Raw genomic sequence first — 19,560 nt, 5'->3', positions numbered from 1 at the left:
CTTATTTTCTATATCTGAAGTTCTTTCCTCACATTGGTTCATTCTGCTGCATCAACTTTCAGTGGAGTTTTTAATCTCCTGGAAATCTGTTTGCATCTGTTTTATGGATTCCATTTGTTTCCTTATGTTGGGATTCCATCATGTTCCTCAGCTCCTCTATTTTTTTTATCTGTGTTCTTTCTAGATTTATTAATCATATCTTGCACTATGGGCACAATCTCTGCTGTTATCTGAGAAATTACTTCCAATTTTATTTTTTCCAGATCCTCTTTTGTTGCCAGTTCAGGGAGTCCAGGTGGTTGAGTATCAGAGTGTTCCATCTTGTTTCCCTTTGGGGTTGCTTTAGGTGATCTGGAAGTCTGGTTTTGAGACTTGTTTACCTGTGATCTTATTTTGACGGGGGTGGGGTGTGTGCTGCTGGCGCCATCGCAGCTCACCTCTTTGGCGCTAGGCGCAGTGGTATGGCGCCCCGGAAGGCTCCTCGTCAGCACTGGGGGAAGCTCTTACCTTTTTATTCTTTTATTTTGAGGCAGGGTCTAAGTTGCTATGTTGCCCAGGTCGGGCTTGAACTTGTGATCTTCCTGCCTCAGCCTCCCAGAGTGCTGGAATTACAGGTGCAAGTCACCATATCTGGCCCCCCCCCCCCAAAACCCTAGTAACACCTTTCTCATGCTCACCCACCTCAGTACCTTTTTTGTTCCTACCTGAAGCCACAGGGCTGTTCAGATTTCAAATTCCATTTGTGCATGGTTGCTCTGTAGGAAAATACTTGACTTTTTATTTTAACATTTCATTCTGCAACCTTGTTCTAATCTCTTATTAGTTTCAGGAGGTTTTTTTGGTGAGGTCAATTCTTTTAGATTTTCTCCGAGGTAATTATGTCACCTGAGAACAAAGCCAGTTTTATCTCTGTTCCTTCTCCCTTGTCTTTCATGACCTCTTCAAGTCCCCCTGCACCCCCAGGACTGGGGTAGGGCATGGCAGAGGCATGGGCAGGGCTTTCCCCTACCCTTGTCCTCCCTGGGAGGCCCGAGCTTCTCTGCTAGCTGTGATGTTCATGGCAGGTGTTTCTTGCAGCTGTTCTCTGCCAAAGGGAGGAGGTTTCCTCCTTCCTCACTGATAGATGTTTTCCCCACAAATGGGTGTTCCATTCCATGAGATTCTTTTCCTGCACGCACTCTTGTGGTCATGCAGTGTTTCTCTTCTCGCCTATGGTTGAGAGGGGTGGCAGGGATGGGTAACAGAGAGTGTGTTTAGAACTGAAGTCACACAGTAGCCCTGGGGAAGCCTGTCCAGCTCCCTGCTGTCTTGGTGCTGAGCAGAGTCCTCCCCAGGACCAACCCATCCCTGCACTCCTATCCATCAGCCTCTGTCTGCTGCTGCCTTTGCATGTAGACCCCTGCCCAGGATGTGCTGCCCCACTACTCCCCGGGGAGTGTAGGTCCCCACTTTAGCAGAAATGAAAACTAAAGCTAAAGCACAGATTTACAGAAAAAAGCTTTAATGGGGAGGTTAGAGGGAAGACAAGAAAGGAGTCCAGCTTGGGTATCTGGGGGCATGCTTGATACAGGGGTGCAGATGGGCCCACCCTCAGAGGCAGAGCCCAGCTTTCCAGTGTTGTGGGGGGCTGGGACGGCTCCTCCCCATCTCAGTCTCAGTGCCCTGGTCTGGGGTCCTCCTGGTGAGGGACAGTTTTATCTCCAGGGAAGGATTATCTCTACCTGTGGGGGTCTCAGTCCTCGGGGCTCCACCTTTCCAGAATCCAGGAGGCTAGAGGCCTCTGGGGTGGCCGATGTCCCCATGAGCCTCAGATCTTGGCGTCCTCAGTCTCCAGGGGGGTGGACCCTGTGTACTCAGGGCTCAGCAGCCCAGTCTACAGCTCCTATACAGACACCTAGGGGAGAGCCGGGGCGCGATCCCACCCAGGACTTACAGAGATAAGGTTGCAACATGAAGGTCAGGCTGCTGGGCATCTCCTGGCCCCAGTGAGGAGTCATGGTTCATGGCAAAAGAGACTTCCATGTCTGTGGCGGTTCCAGAAGAAAACACAAATTGTGGTTTTAGTGACCAGCAGGCAAGGGCCGGGATGCCGGTCCCCAAGCCCTGAGGTAGCTGGAGCCGTCATTCTTTAGGCTCAGCAGGACAGACCTGCCAGGGCTCCGACCTCGCAGTGCGGCCCTTGCCCGAGGCCCGCCCCTCCTCCTCCGGAGAAAGCATCTGTCTGTCTGTCTGTTGGTGGCTGGTCGCTCTCAGCACTGTGGACAGCACATAGCAGCGAGCTCTGGATTGCCCTGGGTGGAAGAACGGAAAACACATTAAACGGTGAATAAACATACAGGAAAGCTGAGCTTTATGAATAATGCATGGAATGGGAGCAGTTTTCTAATTTTAAATGTGTAACTTTTTTTCCCAGCGTTAATTTCCATTTCGCAAGAGGTTGGCGGGATGGTTTGGTTTCCCCACTGAGAATCTTGAAGGGTGGGCAGGGGGGTGCCTGGGGCTCAGGAGCCCCGCGGTGACCTTGATCCCATTTGCTTCGGGTTCTCCTAGGTTCCAAACTGCTGCTGCTGACACGGCAGTCACCAGCCTGGGCTTTGTAGAAGAGGTGCAGGGCCTGGCTGAGGACATTTATGAGATGATGAACAAGGCGAAGCACTTGCAGAAACTCTGGGGAGAAAGAGGCCAGACACCAGGCAAGTGACTCGCTCATACAGTACTGGGGTGCCACCCACGTGGGCGCAGGTAAAGTATGAAAATCCTGGTGCACCCCTTGGTGGCTGAGGCTGGCCCTGTGGCCTGTGGGGATGGGGCTGGGGCCTTCCTTTCCCTACCCTGGAGGCTGCCTTGTATAGTTAGGAGGCTGAGACAGGCAGATCCAAGTTCAAGTCCTGCCCAGGGGACTTAGCAAGACTATTAAAAGAAAAAAACACGGAAAGGGCTGGAGATGTGGCTCAGTGTCAGAGCACCTCTGAGTCTGGTTCTGATACCGGGTGGTTTGGGGGCACAGGTCACCCAGCCTGCAGAGGGCTGTCTCCTTCCAGCCCAGCCTGTGGCATGCTTTCTCCAGACTCCTTTCTCCACGTTCTTCTGTTGCCTATTTCTCTGTGCACTTCTTTCCCCATCTCTGAGATCTGTGTTCACAGCTCTAGGCCCTTCCTCCTCCTGGGGGCTTGGGCTGGGCTTTTCCACTTCACCAACATGAATTCTGCCCTGGACAGTGAACTTCCTGCGGCTGTAAACTTGGGATTATTAGGCTGGATCCTTCTGTACACAAAAGTGGTTTCTGCTCATTATGGAAACATCGGCATGTAAGAGGCTCCGACTTGGACTCTGAAGCTGTACTAAGAAGTCAGCCGGGCACAGACGCAGCACACAGCACCCCCAGATGCAGGTGGCACCTGGGACATGGCAAGGGTAGCCATCCCTGTGCCTGGCCCAGGTGCTGCCCACTGTGAAATGGCAGCCATGGGGACCCTATCCATAGCTGCCAGAAAAGGTTCAGTTAAGAAGTGAACTTTAAATAGCAAATGATTTTAAATATATGTTTCTCAAATAGCACATATGTATTGTAAAGAGATTACTCATCTTTTAAAATCTAAAGTTCCAATTTAACTGACTGTGCATTGTTTTTATTTGGTAAACCTGGTGACCCTAAATACCCAACTCAAAGTTTTGAAAGGAAAGGACAGATAGATATAGCTGTAGGTATAGAGGTAGAGAAAGAAAGGCATAAAGAGAGGTCTGTCTGTCTGTCAATCATCTATCTATCTATCTATCTATCTATCTATCTACCTATCTATCTTCTATCTATCTTCTATGTCCCCCCTTCTCTGTGAAGTGTATACAAGTAAATCAAGTGAAGAGATTGGTAGAAAAGTGAGGACGGAGTTCCTCGGAGGAGGTGGCATTTCTTTTTTAATTTTTTGGTATCAGGTATCGAACTTGGGTCCTTGTGCTTGTGCGGCAAGTGGCAAAACCACTGAGCCCAGGAGGTGGCATTTCTAAGAGAGAAAACATCACCTCTGTCCAGAGTGGGCCAGGACATAGCGGGCCATGAGCTCCCTGATGGCTGATTTCAAGATGGACTCAAGCTGTGTGAACAAAAGATGAGACTAAGAGGAGGCACACGCCTGTAATCCCAGCACTCTGGGAGGCTGAGGCAGGAGGATGGCAAGTTTGAGCACAGCCTGGGCAACTGAGTGAATTAACAAGACCTTTTCTCAGAATAAGAAAATAAGAGGGCTGGGCATGTAGCTCAGTGCAAAGGCCCTGGGTTCAGCCCCCAGTACTGTGTGCACAGGTGTGCCCCCCCCCCACGCACACATACACACGAGAATACTTTTAACATCAAATGATGGAGTTCTTATATTAAGCTCAATTATGGGATCATTTTGTTTTAAAAAATTTGTTTTTCAAATGGTTTTTTAAAAACATGTTACTGAAACAGGAACTAATTTTTTTGAGATACAGTCTCCACTATATTCTTAACTTGCTATCATTTGAGCCTTTCCTCATGGGGTATATAATCCAAAAAACAATCTGAAAAATTACTTTTTGTTCCATTTGTTCCAGCTTTTCCTTTCTTCCCTCCCCCCCTTTCCATTTGTCCTTCACTTCCTCTGTCTTGCCTGCTCAAAGTACCTGGTGGAGTTAGGAACTGATCAAAAACAAAATACCCTGTAGCAAATCACCGGGATTTGGGTGACCAGGATGGTTTCCCCCAGCCCAGTATGTAATGTCATGGTGGTTTGGAAGTGGACAGTGGTGGTTCGCTTGGGCTTTCTTCTCCTCTGCTGTGTCTTTGTCCTTGGGGCTCTGGGGCATCACTGGGCCTGAAGACTGAATCACTCAGCACGTGCTTTTGGGCTGGTGATTGAACTAATCTCTTAAATGTGCTCTATTCTAGATTCTTCTTACGGTTCCAGCTTTTTAACAGTGAGTATCTTAATGAAAGTTTGAATCTCTGTCATGGTTAAGACTGTATTTAAATCTAGTTCACACTTTCAAATGGTCTGACTGAGTAATGATTACATTGGAGGTGTGTTTGGGAGCCACCTTCCCTGCTGACTCGAGAGATGAGTTTTAGTCTCCATAGAGCCGGCTCAGGTGCTGCTGAGGCCTGCAGGTGCCGGGGTACCCACAGAGCCCCTCTGAACTCACACGAGCCTGGATCTGCATGTTTGACCATGACCTTTGACCCCCTTGAGCACGAAGCCTTCTTTCTTACCTGTGGGCATGACTGTCCTCGCCCGGCCACCCCCAGGGATGTGTGTCCAGGGCTGGCTGCTTTGTGGTTGTCACAATTGGAGACAGGCAGGGAGGCCGGTGGTGGCCCTGAGGGGCAGAGGCCAAGGCTGCTGCCAGTGTCCTCCCACAGAGACGCACTTGGCAAGGGCCGCAGCGCAGGGGAGCGGGGGACAGGGTCCAAGCCTGGCTCTGAGGGTCCTCTGTGGCATCAGCAGGAACACTGTGGCCACAGCCACGCATATGCGGGGACCTGGCTGATTCTAAGAAGGACTTAGTTAGGAAAAAAGAATGTGGGATAAAATCATAGGAAAGTGAGAGAATAAGGGCCGGATTCTGGTTGGACGGGGCAGCCTGCCCGTGGGTCCTGTAAGCAGCCACTCTGGGCATGGAGTCACCACCGAGGTTGGCGGACTCTTGTCCTGACTCTGATGCACCAGGTCCAGGGGAAAGCACTGTGGGACCTGTGAATGAAGAGGCTCAAGAATAACTAGAGAACTGAAAGTAGGACAGGGCACCATTTCAGTGACGAAATTAGCACTTGTCAAGGAAATTATGATCCTCACTGCATGTCATATTGTAGCCCACTGATATAATCACGTATGTCTCCAGCAATAAAGCTGGAGGCAATAACTTTTGAAGAAGTAACCTGCTATCCTTTGTCCCCATAATCATTCTGACAATTTATCTTCCTTATAATGCAAAAGAGTTGAAAAGCTGTATGGAAAGTGATATTAATTTGTAATGATGGATCATTTTAATATCCCAAAGTAGGGTCAGTAGATGTTGATGGTTTGCTTAGTGCGGCTGCTTAATAATTGGTGTTGTGCATGGAGAATGATTGTGTCAGGTCATGGCTCTGAAGTGAAGGACCCCGTCAGGTCTTGGTGTGACTGTGATGTTCAGACGTTTACACCCATGGACAATGGCTGTCATGATGGGGAAGTCCTAGGTGACTTTCCTGGTACGGAGAACGCCTGAGGGTGAGGTGGCTTCACTGGGAGGAAGTGGCGGTGGGCACGAGGTGCACGTCGAGTCTCGCACACGGGAGTGAGCAGATGGACAGACGGTGGCCAGTGTGGGCCAGAGAGCAGTGAGCACAGTGACCTGCTTGGCCTGCTGCACATGCTGCGGTTAATGCCTCCTCGTGTGGCCAGGGGCGGATGGTGGCAGGTGGTGGGTTCTCTGCTTCTGCAGTGAGTGTGATGCAGGTGTGCAGTGACTCCGCAGTCGGGGTGACTCTGAGCTGAGGCTTAGCATCTGAAAACTTGGAGCAGTGGCGTCCTGAGGTCAGGAAGGTGTGGGCCCAGCTTGTGTTGGTGGTGGAGTGGGCAGCAGCAGAAGGGAATCCGAGGTAGCCCTGGGAACGTGAGTGATGCATCCAGAGGCTGTGCGGAGACCTGGCTGGAGTGGAGGTAGGCAGGCTGGGTTTGCAGGAATTTGAGGGTGACATTTGGGGTCATCTCAGGAGAGAGGAGAGAGGCAAGAGAGGCTGAGCTCTGGGCACTCTCAGGAGGAGCACAGGTGAAAGGAGAAAGATGAGGCGGCAGAGGTGAGGAAACCATGCAAGGGAGCAGAAGGACTGGCTGTGCAGATGCTGGGGTGGATCCTGAGGGGAGGTGGCGGGAGAGGCCATGGGCCTGGTGCACAGAGGTAGCCAGAGATGCCCAGGGAGGGGTGACAGGGTGCAGGGGTCTGGGCTGGGGGGCATGGAGAGGTGGAGATGAAGGCAGTGTGGGGTGCTGCCTGCACCCCTCTCCTCCCATGCCCACCCGAGCCTCATTCATCCCCTCTGAAGTGGACACTTCCCGGGAGCCCAGACCCCCGAGCCGAGCACCCCAGCTGAGCTGCGCTTTTGGCTTTTATATGTGCTCCTCTTGTGCACAGGGTCAGCCCGAGAGGGTGGGGAGGCGAGGCCCCGAGAGTGTCCACCTGCAGGACCCTGTGGTGTCCGGACGTGAAGTCCTTCTGTCGTCACCTTTCTGTCTTTCTTCTCCCCACTTCCTCCCTCCCTCTCCCCCTCTTCTCTCTGTGCCTGCCTTCCTTCCTTTTACTTTTTACTTCCTCTTCTCCTCTCTTCTTTTTTTTCATTTCTTTTTCCTTTTGACACTTTATAATAATTTTAAATTTTAGGTTTTTCTAACTTTTTATTTTTTGACTTGATTTCATACTTGTATAGAAAAGTTGTCCATACTTTTAAAAATGAAAAAGAAAACTCTAATAGAATAGTTTTATAATTCTGCCTATTCCACACAGTGGCAGGTCGACATGTTAGGTGCAAGCTTCTACAAGAGAAGGGCTCTCTCTGTCTGTGTCTGTGTCTGTCTGTCTTTCTATCTCTCAGTTGGTTAATAAAGCTAAAAAGGGTGACTTTTGGTATTTTTTTCCCCATCACCAGATGGATCTCAATCAAACCGAGGACATGCTATCAGAACTGGAAATCCTCCACCAGCAGCCATACCTCTGGGATTTCCTGCATTCACTGCCAAGACTACAAACAAACAGAGTTCTTGTGGGAGACACCACACAAACTGCAGTGTACTTTCTCCAGGCTGTGCTAAAGTAAGTGAAAAAGTAAAATACAGGAGTTGATTTTCCCACCTTATTTTTAGTGTGAAAAAACACATCACTGCATAACTGTTTGATAAAAGAAAAACTTGACAGTAATGTTTCCTGCGGACACTTGGAGCCCTGGAACCTGTGCGTCTGTCCCTCACCTGTCTGTGGACATCTCTTGCCTTGGTGCAGGGATGTTCAGAGGATATTTTCTATTATTTAAAAAATTCAGACTACAGATATGCTCAGCCACCTCATCTTTGACAAAGGAGCCAACCACCCTCATTGGAGGAAAGATAGCCTATTTAATAAATGGTGCTGGTCATTGAGGCGATACTCTTAAGTGAAATAAATAGGACACACATGAATAAATTCTGAATAGTTTCTCTGGTGTGAGAAACTGAAAGTGTAAATAAGGACTAAATGTATAATAGGTAATGTGAAATAGGAAGAAAAGGGGCAAAGGGGAAGGAAGTGGGAGGGCTACAGGAAAGGATAGAAGGGAATGGGATTAATATGAGAAAATGGAAAAATAGGAACAAAATTTTTGTAAATAGGGAGGAATGGAGGAGTTGAAGGGAGGGCTGGGCAAGGGTGAAAAATAAGAACCAAGAGAGACTATGTAAAGGTGCAAATTTCCAATGATGAATGTCATTATATTGTATACCTAAAATGTACCAATAATTAGAATGAATAATCGATAATGTAAAATAGGAAGAAAAGGTCCAAAGGGGTAGGGGTAGTGGGAGGGGCAGGGGAAAGGAAAGAAGGGAAAGGAAAAATGATGAGAAATGGAAAAAATGGAAATAAAGTCTTTGTAAATAGGGAAGGGTGGAGGGCATGAAGGGAGGGCTAGGAATGGGGAAGAAATAAGAACCAAGATGCATTATGTAAAGGTACATTTCCCAATGGGAAATGTAATTGTGTTGTATACCTACAATGTACCAATGAAAGAATTTAATAAAAAAAAAAAAAAAAAGACAAAAAAAAATGGTGCTGGAAAAACTGGATTTCAACCTGCCAAAGATTAAAACTAGACCCATATTTATCACCATGCACTAAACTAAGATTAAAATGGATTAAAGATTTAAATATTAAGATAGAAACACTAAATTTGCTGGAAGATAAGTTAGGTAGAACTCTTAATAGGAAAAGACTTTATGAACAAAACCTCAGTGGCATGGGAACTTGCACAAAGAATCAACAACTGGGATCTCATCTTATTAAAAAGCTTCTGCACAGCAAGAGAAACCACCAACAGAGCTAAGAGACAACCTACAATGTGGAAAAAAAAATTTCAGCAGCTGTACCTCAGACAAAGGTCTACTATCTAGACTATATAAAGAACTGAAAAAAATCAGACCCCCCCCAAATTCAAAGACCCAATTCAAAAATGGGCATCTGAAATGAACAGATATTTCTCAGACAAAGAAGTAAAAGCAGCAAATAAATATATGAAAAAATGTTCAACATCACTGGTCATTCAAAAGATATGAAAACAACACTGAGGTTCCACCTCACTCCAGAAAGAGTGCTGCTATCAAGAAATCAACCAATAACAAGTGCTGGCGGGGGTGTGGGGAGGAAGGAACCCTTCTCCATTGTTGGCGGGAGAGCAGACTGGTGCAACCACTGTGGAAATCAGTATGGAGATACCTCGAAGAACTAGGACTAGAGGTCCCATTTGACCTAGCTATTCCCCTGCTGGGGATCTTCCCCAAAGAATTAAAAGGATCATAGCACAGTGATATATGTGCACTCATGTTTATAGCGGCACAGTTTGTAATAGCTAAAGCTTGGAAACACTCCAAGTGCCCATCAACTGGAGACTGGATAAAGAAGATGTGTTTTTTTTTTTTTTTTTAATAAAATGGAGTACTACTCAGCCATAAAGAACGAGAAACTAGAGACATTTATAGCTAAATGGATGCATATTGAGGCCATCCTCTTAAGTGAAATAAATAGGACACACATGTGTAAATACTAAATAGTTTCTCCAATGTGAGAAACTGAAAGTGTAAATAAGGATACACACGGGTGAAATTTCCTAATAACATATTTCTTGGATTGTGTTTCCATCACGTGTCATATGACTGTATCGAAATTTAAATTAGGGAGAAGCTTGGCTTATGTGGAGTCTCCTAGCTAACTGGAGTTTTTTTTCCAGACCATTATTTGTTCAGTGTTGGTTTTGGGGATCTTTCTGCAACAAATCACATCCTTTGGTGTCTTGTTGGTGCCTCAGATGCTTTTTTAAGTTATGTGGAAAAATATTTAAGTGCTTTTCAGTTTTGTTTTGGTTGAATTCTACTGTATTTGAATAATATTGCAGATTTTTTCCCCTTGCATTGTTCTTCTTTGAATGGTTTTAATTTTTGTATGTGTATGTGTTCGATAATAAAGTTATTTAAAAAAAAATTTTAACATTGGGCCGGGGTTTAGCTCAGTGGTTCCAGCGCCAGCTTCACAAGCACAAGGTCCCGAGTTCAATCCCTGGTACCAAAAAAAAAAAAAATTTAATGTTGCTCCATTACCATTTCATAGGTTCCTAGGCTGGGGGTGTCGCTCAGTGGCACAGCACCTGCCTGGCAAGCTCCAGGCCCTGAGTTTGATTCCCGGTACCAAAAAAGAAAAAAAAAAAAAGAAAAATAACATTTCATGAGTTTCTGCAGTCCTCAAATGATCATTTTTTTTTTTTTTTTTTGGTACAGGGGATCAAACTTGGGACCTTGTGCTTTTGAGGCAGGTGCAGCACCACTGAGCTAAATCCCTGGCCCAAAATGATCATTTTTAGTGGCTGTAATTTTCTAATTTTGTAAAGTTCTGTATACCACAATTTACATAATTTTAGCATTGTACTTTTGTTTGTTTCTAAGTTTTTCACCATTAGAGAAGTGAAATAAATATAACAATCTTAGCTAATTCTGCTACAGTTGCCAGGAATATCATCCAGATAGGCCCAGTTCTTCTTGTCGACAGTTGTGGAAGTTGAGCACTGGTCTTGGGTGATGGATCTGACCCTGTCTTACTGGGGTACTTCTGGGTGAACCCCTTTCTTTGGTGGCTTTCTCACTTTTTAATCAGCACATTAAAAAAAATGTAAATTTGTCTGTGTCAACACCTACTAACCAGGTGTTTTATTAGTAAAAGTTTATATTCTTTTCAGTGTGTGTTGTGTGTGCTTCTGGGCCTCTGAGTATTTTTGCTGCATGCCCTGAATATCTTACCAGTGGACAGCAAGAATGACAAGGGTGTTTTGAGAGAGGAAAAGGGTGAAATTAGGAGATATTGGTGACAGTTTTTAATGCTGGTCGGCTTCAGCATGAACTCTGTCTCCATGCTTTGCTGTGTGGCAGTGTCAAGACACCCTGTATTCATGGCAATAAGAGTGCAAGTGGGGCCAGTTTGCACTTGGACCTTCTTCAGTACATGGCTGTCCCATGGGAGAGTTTTCTTAATTAGAAACCACAGGGAAATCATGTTTTTGAGCTGCAATATATGGTTGTGTTGGTCTTTTGTTGCTGAAATGTAAATATATATCCCTGTTTCAGTTAAATGTCTTTTCTGATCTATAAGTTTAAGTATAGTTATTCGTAAAATAAAATATTGATATTTAATAAATATGATGAGCACCATATACAGGTGGACACCCCTTTCCCCAAAGCCCCTAATTCTGTGAATGAGTTTGCAAACCCCAGATTGACCCCGATATTCAGATCTGTGGGCTGAAGCAACATGAAGGCTGGGTTCACAGGCTGCCCTCTTCGCATTAGACTGTCTGAACTCCATAGCTGTTCCTCTTTCGGGGTGGTAGCATCTGTGCCCTGGCTGAGCCCAAGGCCACACCCACAAGAGAGCTGTCCAAGCCAAGGCTGTGGCAGAGGCCACGTTCCCAAGCGCCTGAAGAGTGGGCTTCCCTCCTGTGCTTGGTGTCTCCCCCAGGGACTCAGAGCCCATTGTGGCCTCAGGAACACTGACATGTGAATACTCAGCCCTGTCGCACAACAGTGAGTCTGGAACTGATGCTTCTTGCTGGCTGATGGCCGACTCACTGGTTTGACTTTGCTTTGCTCCCAGTTCTGTAGCGTCTCTGGACCATCTGGATTGGCTGCCACTCAACCCGACGCTCTCCCAGGTCTCCACAGTTCTGCTGAACTCGACCATTTCAGCGCTGACTTTTCTGCAGCAGCCTGGAGGAGCAGCCACTGGTACGTGGCCTGAGGGCACCACTGGGTCACAGATGTCCCTGCCTCCAGCTGTGAAGGTCGGCAAGGAGCTGTGGGTCAGTGAAAATCCCAAGTGCAGGCTGGAGTTGCTCTTGTTACATTAGGAAAGGGTAGAGCAGAAGGAAAATTAGGAGCTCACAACTGAATCTGACTTCCAGCCACAGCTGAAATCCAGCAAGTGTCAGTAACAAAAATGATATTTTTAATTAAAAGGTTAGTTATTTGAAAATTCTTTGACTTGATGTCTTCAAAGCTTAGTTCAGTCTCTGGTTCTGCAATTTTACCTTCCCTCTCTCTAAGCTTCTATAGTGAGGAGATATTTGAAAAACAATAAAGGTAGTAAGAGAAGGAAACTTGAGGTGGATTTAGCCTGAATGGGGAGCCCTTTTGCAGGGGAGGGGATAAATTATCTAGTGTGTGTGTGCCTCCCTCTCTCCCTGCCTGCCCGCCTGCCTTCTTACCTTCCTGCCTTCTTCCATCACTCCCTTCTTCCCACCCTCTCCCTTCCCTTCCCCCTCCTCTTCTTTTTGCGGTGCCTGGGATGGGATCTGGCTATTATGCATGCTATGCAAACTCTCTACCACTAAGCAGTACTACTAATTCTTTTCTTGACCTGGAATATTATTTCTTAAATTGTCACCTGGGCCTGGTTATTTTACTTTAAGTTCCTTCTTTCTCTCTCTGTTTTAAAAATCTTTATCTATTTTCCTAAGGGCAACACAACAAGAGAAAAATGAAGGACAGTTTTCTGCCATTCCATCTATCTGTTCAGCTGTTTGTCCACCTGGCTCATACATCTATTTACCTACCCATCCATTGATTCATTCACCCTCCACCCATCTGTCCACTTGTTCATTAATCTACCAACACATCCACCCATCCACCCACCCACCCATCCACCCATCCATGAGCCCATTTGTTTGCTCATCTTCTCCTTCAGTAGATATACACTGACACTTTCTATGACCAAACTCTGCCGCAGGCAGTGGGAATTCTCTGCTGAATAAGAAACAGCTCCTGCTTGTTAGGGAAGTGTTTTGTAAAGGTATGTGGCCCTGGGTGGGGTGGGGATCTGACAGCTTCCAGGAAAGGCTTCTGGGAGGAGCTTTGAAGGATGAGTCTGGCTCCTCAAAGAGACTGGGAACATTTCTAGGAAAAGGGAAGGGAGTGCAGTGGGGGTCCTGCTGGAGGCCACTTGTGTGGGCTGGGTGTTATTTCTGAGGTGTGGTGGGCAGTGACAGGAGGTGGCCCTGAACAGGTGCTCAGGCCAGGTCACAAGTGGCGAGCAGAACAGTGGAAGACGTGCTCCCGGGCAGGTGAGGCGTGGACTGGAGGTGGCAGTCTGGGCACTCAGGTGCCTGGGGTTGGGTCCTCCACAGGCTGCTGGTCCCCAAGGCGCAGTAGCCCGAGTCTCGAGTCCTTCTGAGCATGGTACAACTGAACAGGACATCATCTGTCACCCTGAGCTCCCTGCTGTCTCTGAGTGCTTGTGGGAGGGCAGCCAGGCCAGTCCCCTTCAGCCCAGCTTTCACCTTGACTGAGTTCCGGCAGGAATGAGTGCTTCTCATCCCCAGGACAGAACTCAGAGGGGCAGACAGATGAAGCTGCTCAGTGACTTCAACTTTAGTGAGCTCAGTTGGAAGCTCAGGGCTTTGCACACCGCCCAAGTTATAACAGTCAGTTTGCCTCGCAAGTGGCAATGCAATTGCTGCAAAGAATGTAGTTAACATAAGCGGCCTTCTCTCTACCTGCCAGCAAGTCAGAGCTAAGGATACTATGCAGACAGACTTCTAGAGACCACTGCACATTGTCCTCACTCCTCTGGTCTCCAAGAAAAGTTCTTTTGTTCCACGCAGTTATTTCAGTGTGCACAAGGGAGAGTGGAGTCAAGGCCGTTGGTCCAACCATGTTGTCCACTGAGATTGTTTATTTATATATTCTACATATTCTGTTGCTTAGGCAGGAATTTCAGAATCAAGTGTGACTTTCACTTTTTAAAGAATGATTTTTTAAATTTAAATTTAAATTTTTATTTTTTTGGTACTGGGGATTGAACTGAGGGCCTTGTGCTTGCCAGGCAGGTGCTGTGCCACTGAGCTACATCTCCGGCCCTTAAGAATGACTTTATATTTTTAAAGCTACTAATAGACTGATGTCATTAGTTTTTTCCTCTTTTCTGGAACTCCATGAATAACTGTAAACATCCTGAGAGCAGGAGAGACTAATAGCTACAACTCAGCTCAGGAGCCAGGTCACCTAGGTGGGAACCCCGGCCTAATCTATGAGTGTGACTTTAAGTAGCTTTGTCTGCTTTCTCCTCTCTCAAGAGGGGACAATTATGGCATCTCCCTGGTGCGGCTGCAGGGGACAACTCAGACCACGCATGGAGATACTTAGCCTAGCACCTGGCATTCTTCAGCATCCAAGGCACACTAGTTTTAATTGAAGAAACCAAACCCCCAGCCCCCACGATGTCCTACAGAGATAATCAGACTGGAATCAGGGGTCTTGTATTCTAGGGACTCACCTTGTCTTGGTCCCAGTGCTGGGATCAAATACTTGACACCCAAACCTTAAAGGAGGAGTGGTTTTGGAGTGTTCAGTCCATGGTTGGCTGGCTCTGAGGCAGCCACATCCAGAAGGATGTGGTGGAGAGAAGCTGCTCAACCCATGGCATCTGGAAAGCAGAGAGTAGGGAGGATCAGAGAGGAAGGGGCCAGGGACAGAGTCCCCAGGGTCACACCCCTGTGACCCCCTTCCTCCCATGCAGCCCCACCCCTAAAGGCCCAGTCAACTGTTACCTGAGCAGTCTAACCTGTGAGGAGGTTTGCAGCGGATCCAGTCTCCTCCAGGGGCCTCTTCAGCCTGTCAGCTTGACAGTCAGGACTAACCAGCACTCAACTTTAATACCTTCTTGAATTCGCCTTCAGCTTGATACATACTTTTTTTTTTTTTCAAAAGTCATGATTGTGCATCCATTGTGTGGGTCATATGAGGTCACACGTGTGGACGTGGTTTTGCAGTGGCTGGCGTGCGTGGTGTCCAGCGGGTGGGCATACAGTCCCGATCCGAGACGGGCTGGTTGCTGGGTTTCTGGGTGAAGGCTCACACTGGAATGTGTGTGCAGTTGTGTCTGGGTTGCTGGGCTGCGCTCCTTGGAGATTTCCTCAAGCCCTGGGAGGAGTTTTGATTTACACTTTGGGTGTGTCTCTTCAAAGGGACACTGGAGAGTTTGAGTAACTTTTCTGTTTTATGCCTTGATTACTGTAGTGGAACTTTAACCTATGACGTTAAATAACTCTTAGAAATACAATTTAAAGCTCCTGCAGCCTTTTATGTTATGAATACACTGTGATTTATCCTTTCCCCCATGCTACATGCAGAGCTAGTTTTAAATATTTAATCCATGTAAAGCCAATACAATGACCTTTGTCATACATTAATTTTTGTTCAGTTATCTGCTTAGTTTCTTGAGATAGATTTTTAGAAGAGAAATTATTGGGTCCAGTGTTTTGAATTTTGTAAATATGTTTTCAAATGACTCTCAAGAAATGTTGTAATCCTTTATAGCGGGGGCATGTGACATCTCACTGCACTCTGGATAGCATCCAGCACAGGAGCCCTGAAATCTCCAGTGTCACTTTTTTGCAGATTCAGGGACCACAGTCAACTGCAGTCCAAAGCAAATTCCATAGGAAATTCTAGAAGTAAACAGTCACTCAACTTTCCATTGCATGGGTCCCTGGGCGCTGCAAGCTCTCATGCCGTCTACTGTATTTTGCCTGGACATAACCATCAGTGTGTCCAGTGTAACATGCTTTCAACACGCAGTGCCCATTAGTCACTTAGTCATCATCTTGGTTAGCAGACCCTTTGTTACATAATCCCAGTTCTGCATTGAAATAGTACTCATGTTACTTAATAATGGCCCCCAATCACAAAGACTAGTGAAGCTGACCATCTTCTTGCAATATATTTTCATTATTATTTATTATGAGTTGTTTGTAATTGCTTACTGTGCTTAATTTAATTTAAATTAATTGCAGGTGTGTGTATGTTGCAACATCGTACCCACAGGGTTTGGCACTATCTGTGGTTTCCGGTGTCCACTGGGGCCTGGGAATGTATTTCTGCAGACAAGGGGAGACAACTATATTAGCTTTGTTCCTCATTCCTATTTGATGCCCAAAGGGTATTTTGTCTTCATTTGCTTTTCCTTTAGAGGTGAAGATGACATTATTTTCTGAATCACTTTAAACACATCAGAATATCACAAGCACTCACAGGAAACTCATTTTGCTGTTGCAGAGTCCGTCTACCACCTTTCCCTGCAGAACATGGTCTGGGACCCGCAGAAAGTACAGCGTGACCTCCAATCCCAGTTTGGCTTTAATGGTCTTCAAACAGAGCGACTCCTGAATTACTCAGTGGAGCTGCAGGAGGTATGTGTGCCTGGTTCCTTCCCACACCCTTGAGTCTCCTGCAGAGTTGCTCTTGGTACCACCAGCCCTTGGCTTCCATGCTCACGGAGGCAACCAGCTGCAGATCAAAAACATAAGAAGAAGTGAACCATGTCTGTCATGGACAGACCTTTTCCTTGTCGTTTGCCCCAACATGATGCAGTGGTGCCTCTGTTCACGAACTTAATTGGTTCTATGATTGTGGAAAGAGTTGTTTGGGAACCTGCGTACCACTATTTGGCAGCTATTTCCGTGGCATTTAGATGTAAGAAGATGTCTGAGATCCCAGAAAATACTACAGCATTTTATGAGGAGACCTGAGCATTTGCAGATCTTGAGATCTTTGGAAGATCCTGGGACCAACGCTTGGTGGAAGTGGAGGGACACCGGATGCTTAGGACAGCTGCACGGGGTCAATGGGAGTTGGTAGCCAGACAGGAAAATCCTCCTACCACAGGAGGCGCTCCTGAGATAGCGGTCCTGGCTGCTCCTGTCTTCCGCCCTTGTCACTCTGCCCAGGTGCTCAGAGAGGTGAAATGTGATTCTCCACTGCTGGGAGGAGCCGGCTCAGGTCGGGGCTGGATAGAGACAGTGAGCATCAGGGAGTTGGTAGTGCCCCAGCAGGAGTGTGCGGGGCAGGGGCAGTGGGTTTCTGGGCAGAGAGGCAGCTGTCACAAGGGAAGGGCAGGGACAGGTCAGGACGGCTAGCTGGGTTTCCAAAGTGGAGCCTCACTGCCCCAAACCGGGTAGAAGAAAGGGGTTGGACCTGGTGACACTGCAGTTGCTCATGTTCAGAGGCTCCTGTCACCTGCGGACCTTTGTGCTGCGGCCTGGCCCATCTGTAGGCGCTAAAACCACACACCTGCTGCTCTGGTGCGGCAGTGACACGCCCTCCAAGCCCCACCCCAGGCTCAGGGCTGTGCTGGTGTAGCAGTCAGTGTTTGGAGGAGCCCTGTACCTCCCCTGGGGTCGGCATAGCTGGGATGTGGATTTTGCTTGCTTCTCTGTGTGTGTCCATGACCTTGTGAGTAGACTTTCCTGACAGCACTTGCCATGTTCATGAGTGGGAAAGCCAGTCCTGAAGGTTTACATTGTAGCATTTGGAGGTGAACCTTTGGGAGGTCACTAGGATTGTATGTGGTCAGGAGAGTGCCCCCTGACCCTGTTAGCATTGGTGGGTTTATAAGAAGAGGAAGAGAGACTTGGGCTGACACCCTAGCCCCATCTTGCTCTGTGATGCCCTCTGCCGTGTTATGATGCAGCAGGAGATCTCACCAGATACAGAGCAGAGGCCAGCGCTGTGCCCTTGGACATTGTTGAAAGCCATTTCTGCCCTGTAGGTTTAGGCTTCTTGCCTCTCCCTTGATGAAATCTACTTCCTACAGGGCCTGAAGTTGTGACTCTGGGCATTTCTCATGGCTGTTGTAGGGGAGATGCAATGGTCCGGTTGGTTGAATTTCACTCCAGTTCTCTCCAGGTTAATGAGCCAATTTTCTGGTTATGTTAGAATACAGTCAAGTGAAACTACATAAGCCCTTTGCCTTGGAATGGCAAACACTTTGAGACTGGAGGTCAGAGGAAAGCAGTGAGAGTATTGCTGTGTGCCCACCAAGCTCATGGATATTGTGTGCTGTATGTGTGAGTCTCTTGTTGCCACTGAAACAAGTCACCACCAAGTCATGGCTGAAGACAACCCAGACAGAGTGTCATACAGTTCTGGAGGCCAGAAGTCCATCACTGGTCTCCCTGAGCTAAATGCAGGGTGTCTAGAGGGCTGCATACCTTCTGTAGGGGAGAACACTTCTTTGCCCTCCGTGGCTGGGCCCACAAATTAAACTGAGAAAGGATAGATAATCAAGAGAAGCCCAGACTGAATTACTGGGCATGCTTGGGAGCTCACAGAGAAATGTGCAGCTCTAGGAGGCAGCTGGATGATTGGGATTTGTACCGTCTGAGGCTAAACAAAAGCAAAGGAGCTTTGGCCTTGGATGAGGGGGCAGGTGAGGGCCCGGCGAGAGGAGTTAAGGCTGTCTCCGTGTCAGGAGAACAGCCTCTCGTGTGACCAGCATGCTCTGGAGGGCTGTTTCTCTCCTATACTTGCGTCATGTGTGCAAATGGAAACTTCTTTTGGGAAAGCAAAGTTCCGTTACACAGGCAGCATTTGTGCTCTCGTTTCAGGCAGTAGGGGAGGGGGTGAGGCGCTTTCCCTGAGTCTACTGACTCTTACTCTTCTTTTTTAGCTCACAATCACCCCTATGCCAAAAAGGTATATTTTGGGGGTGTCACAGTCTTGCTCTTTTCACTGTTTCTTCATTCCCAGGTTCTAGCGGCCCCAGGTTACTTGCTCATGGTGTCTTCTCCATCAGGAAAGCCAGCCGTGGTGGTCCATCCTTTGCATATCTCACTCTTGGACACTGTTTTGTGTCCTGTCCCCACAAGTGAGGGCCCAGCTGAGGCACAGGGTCCACCTGATAGTCCAGGATAACCCCGTGTTCAGTCAGCTGACCAGCACCTTCGTTCCCTCTGCACCCTCAGATCTCACTGGCTGTGCAGTGTGACAGTCCCAGGAGCTGGGGGCCAGGACATGGGAGTCTTTGGGAGAGCATCACCCGGCCCCCACCTCACATGTCCCTTTGTCTCCTGGCTCGTGCCTCAGTTCCCAGAACTCCCCACATCCTGCCTGGTGCCTGCCTCTCCACTGCCTAGGCCTCCCCAGGGGCCTCAGCAAGGCATCCCCTGGGCTATGGCAGGATCCTCCTCACTCCCCTTCTCAACCCACCCTTAGAAAATGGTTCGTCCAACCCCATGTCGTCCGCCAAGTCCCCATGATCCCTTCAGCCTCTGCCCCCATTGTGTTCTGACCTTCAGTGATGGGGAGCCTGATGCTTGCACTCCCCGATCTCCAGACACGTGTGGGAGGGGTGGGACCTTCCTTTCTAACAGAGAGAGACCCTGTGGCTGTGACTCTCACAGGTGCACATTTTTCATCTGGATCCTGAAGGAACCTGCAGAACTGATGAGCAGGCAGAACGGTGATGCTTTTCGGTCATTCTGTTGCCTTGGTTGCCCTGAGG

At 47.7% G+C, this 19,560-nt stretch overlaps 1 long non-coding RNA gene across 2 annotated transcripts; it reads right to left on the bottom strand.

Moving 5' to 3' along the window:
- Positions 1-670: 670 nt before the first annotated feature.
- On the bottom strand, positions 671-15,171 carry LOC110348198 (uncharacterized). 2 transcript variants are annotated; one of them, XR_002393209.2, is made up of 3 exons: positions 14,828-15,171; positions 14,554-14,703; positions 671-2,291 (listed from the first exon to the last, which is right to left on the bottom strand). It is a non-coding gene; the product is annotated as an uncharacterized LOC110348198 (long non-coding RNA). The 2 variants fall into 2 exon arrangements; XR_015445423.1 differs by lacking the exon at positions 671-2,291 and adding an exon at positions 10,535-12,117.
- Positions 15,172-19,560: the final 4,389 nt, after the last annotated feature.

Source organism: Heterocephalus glaber, unplaced genomic scaffold (assembly GCF_053883595.1).
Source record: "Heterocephalus glaber isolate CG9 unplaced genomic scaffold, H.glaber_assembly_v1.0 deba00001610, whole genome shotgun sequence".
Taxonomy (NCBI): domain Eukaryota; kingdom Metazoa; phylum Chordata; class Mammalia; order Rodentia; family Bathyergidae; genus Heterocephalus; species Heterocephalus glaber.
Note: the sequence above shows the minus strand (reverse complement) of the source record. Positions and strands in the feature narration are given on the sequence as shown.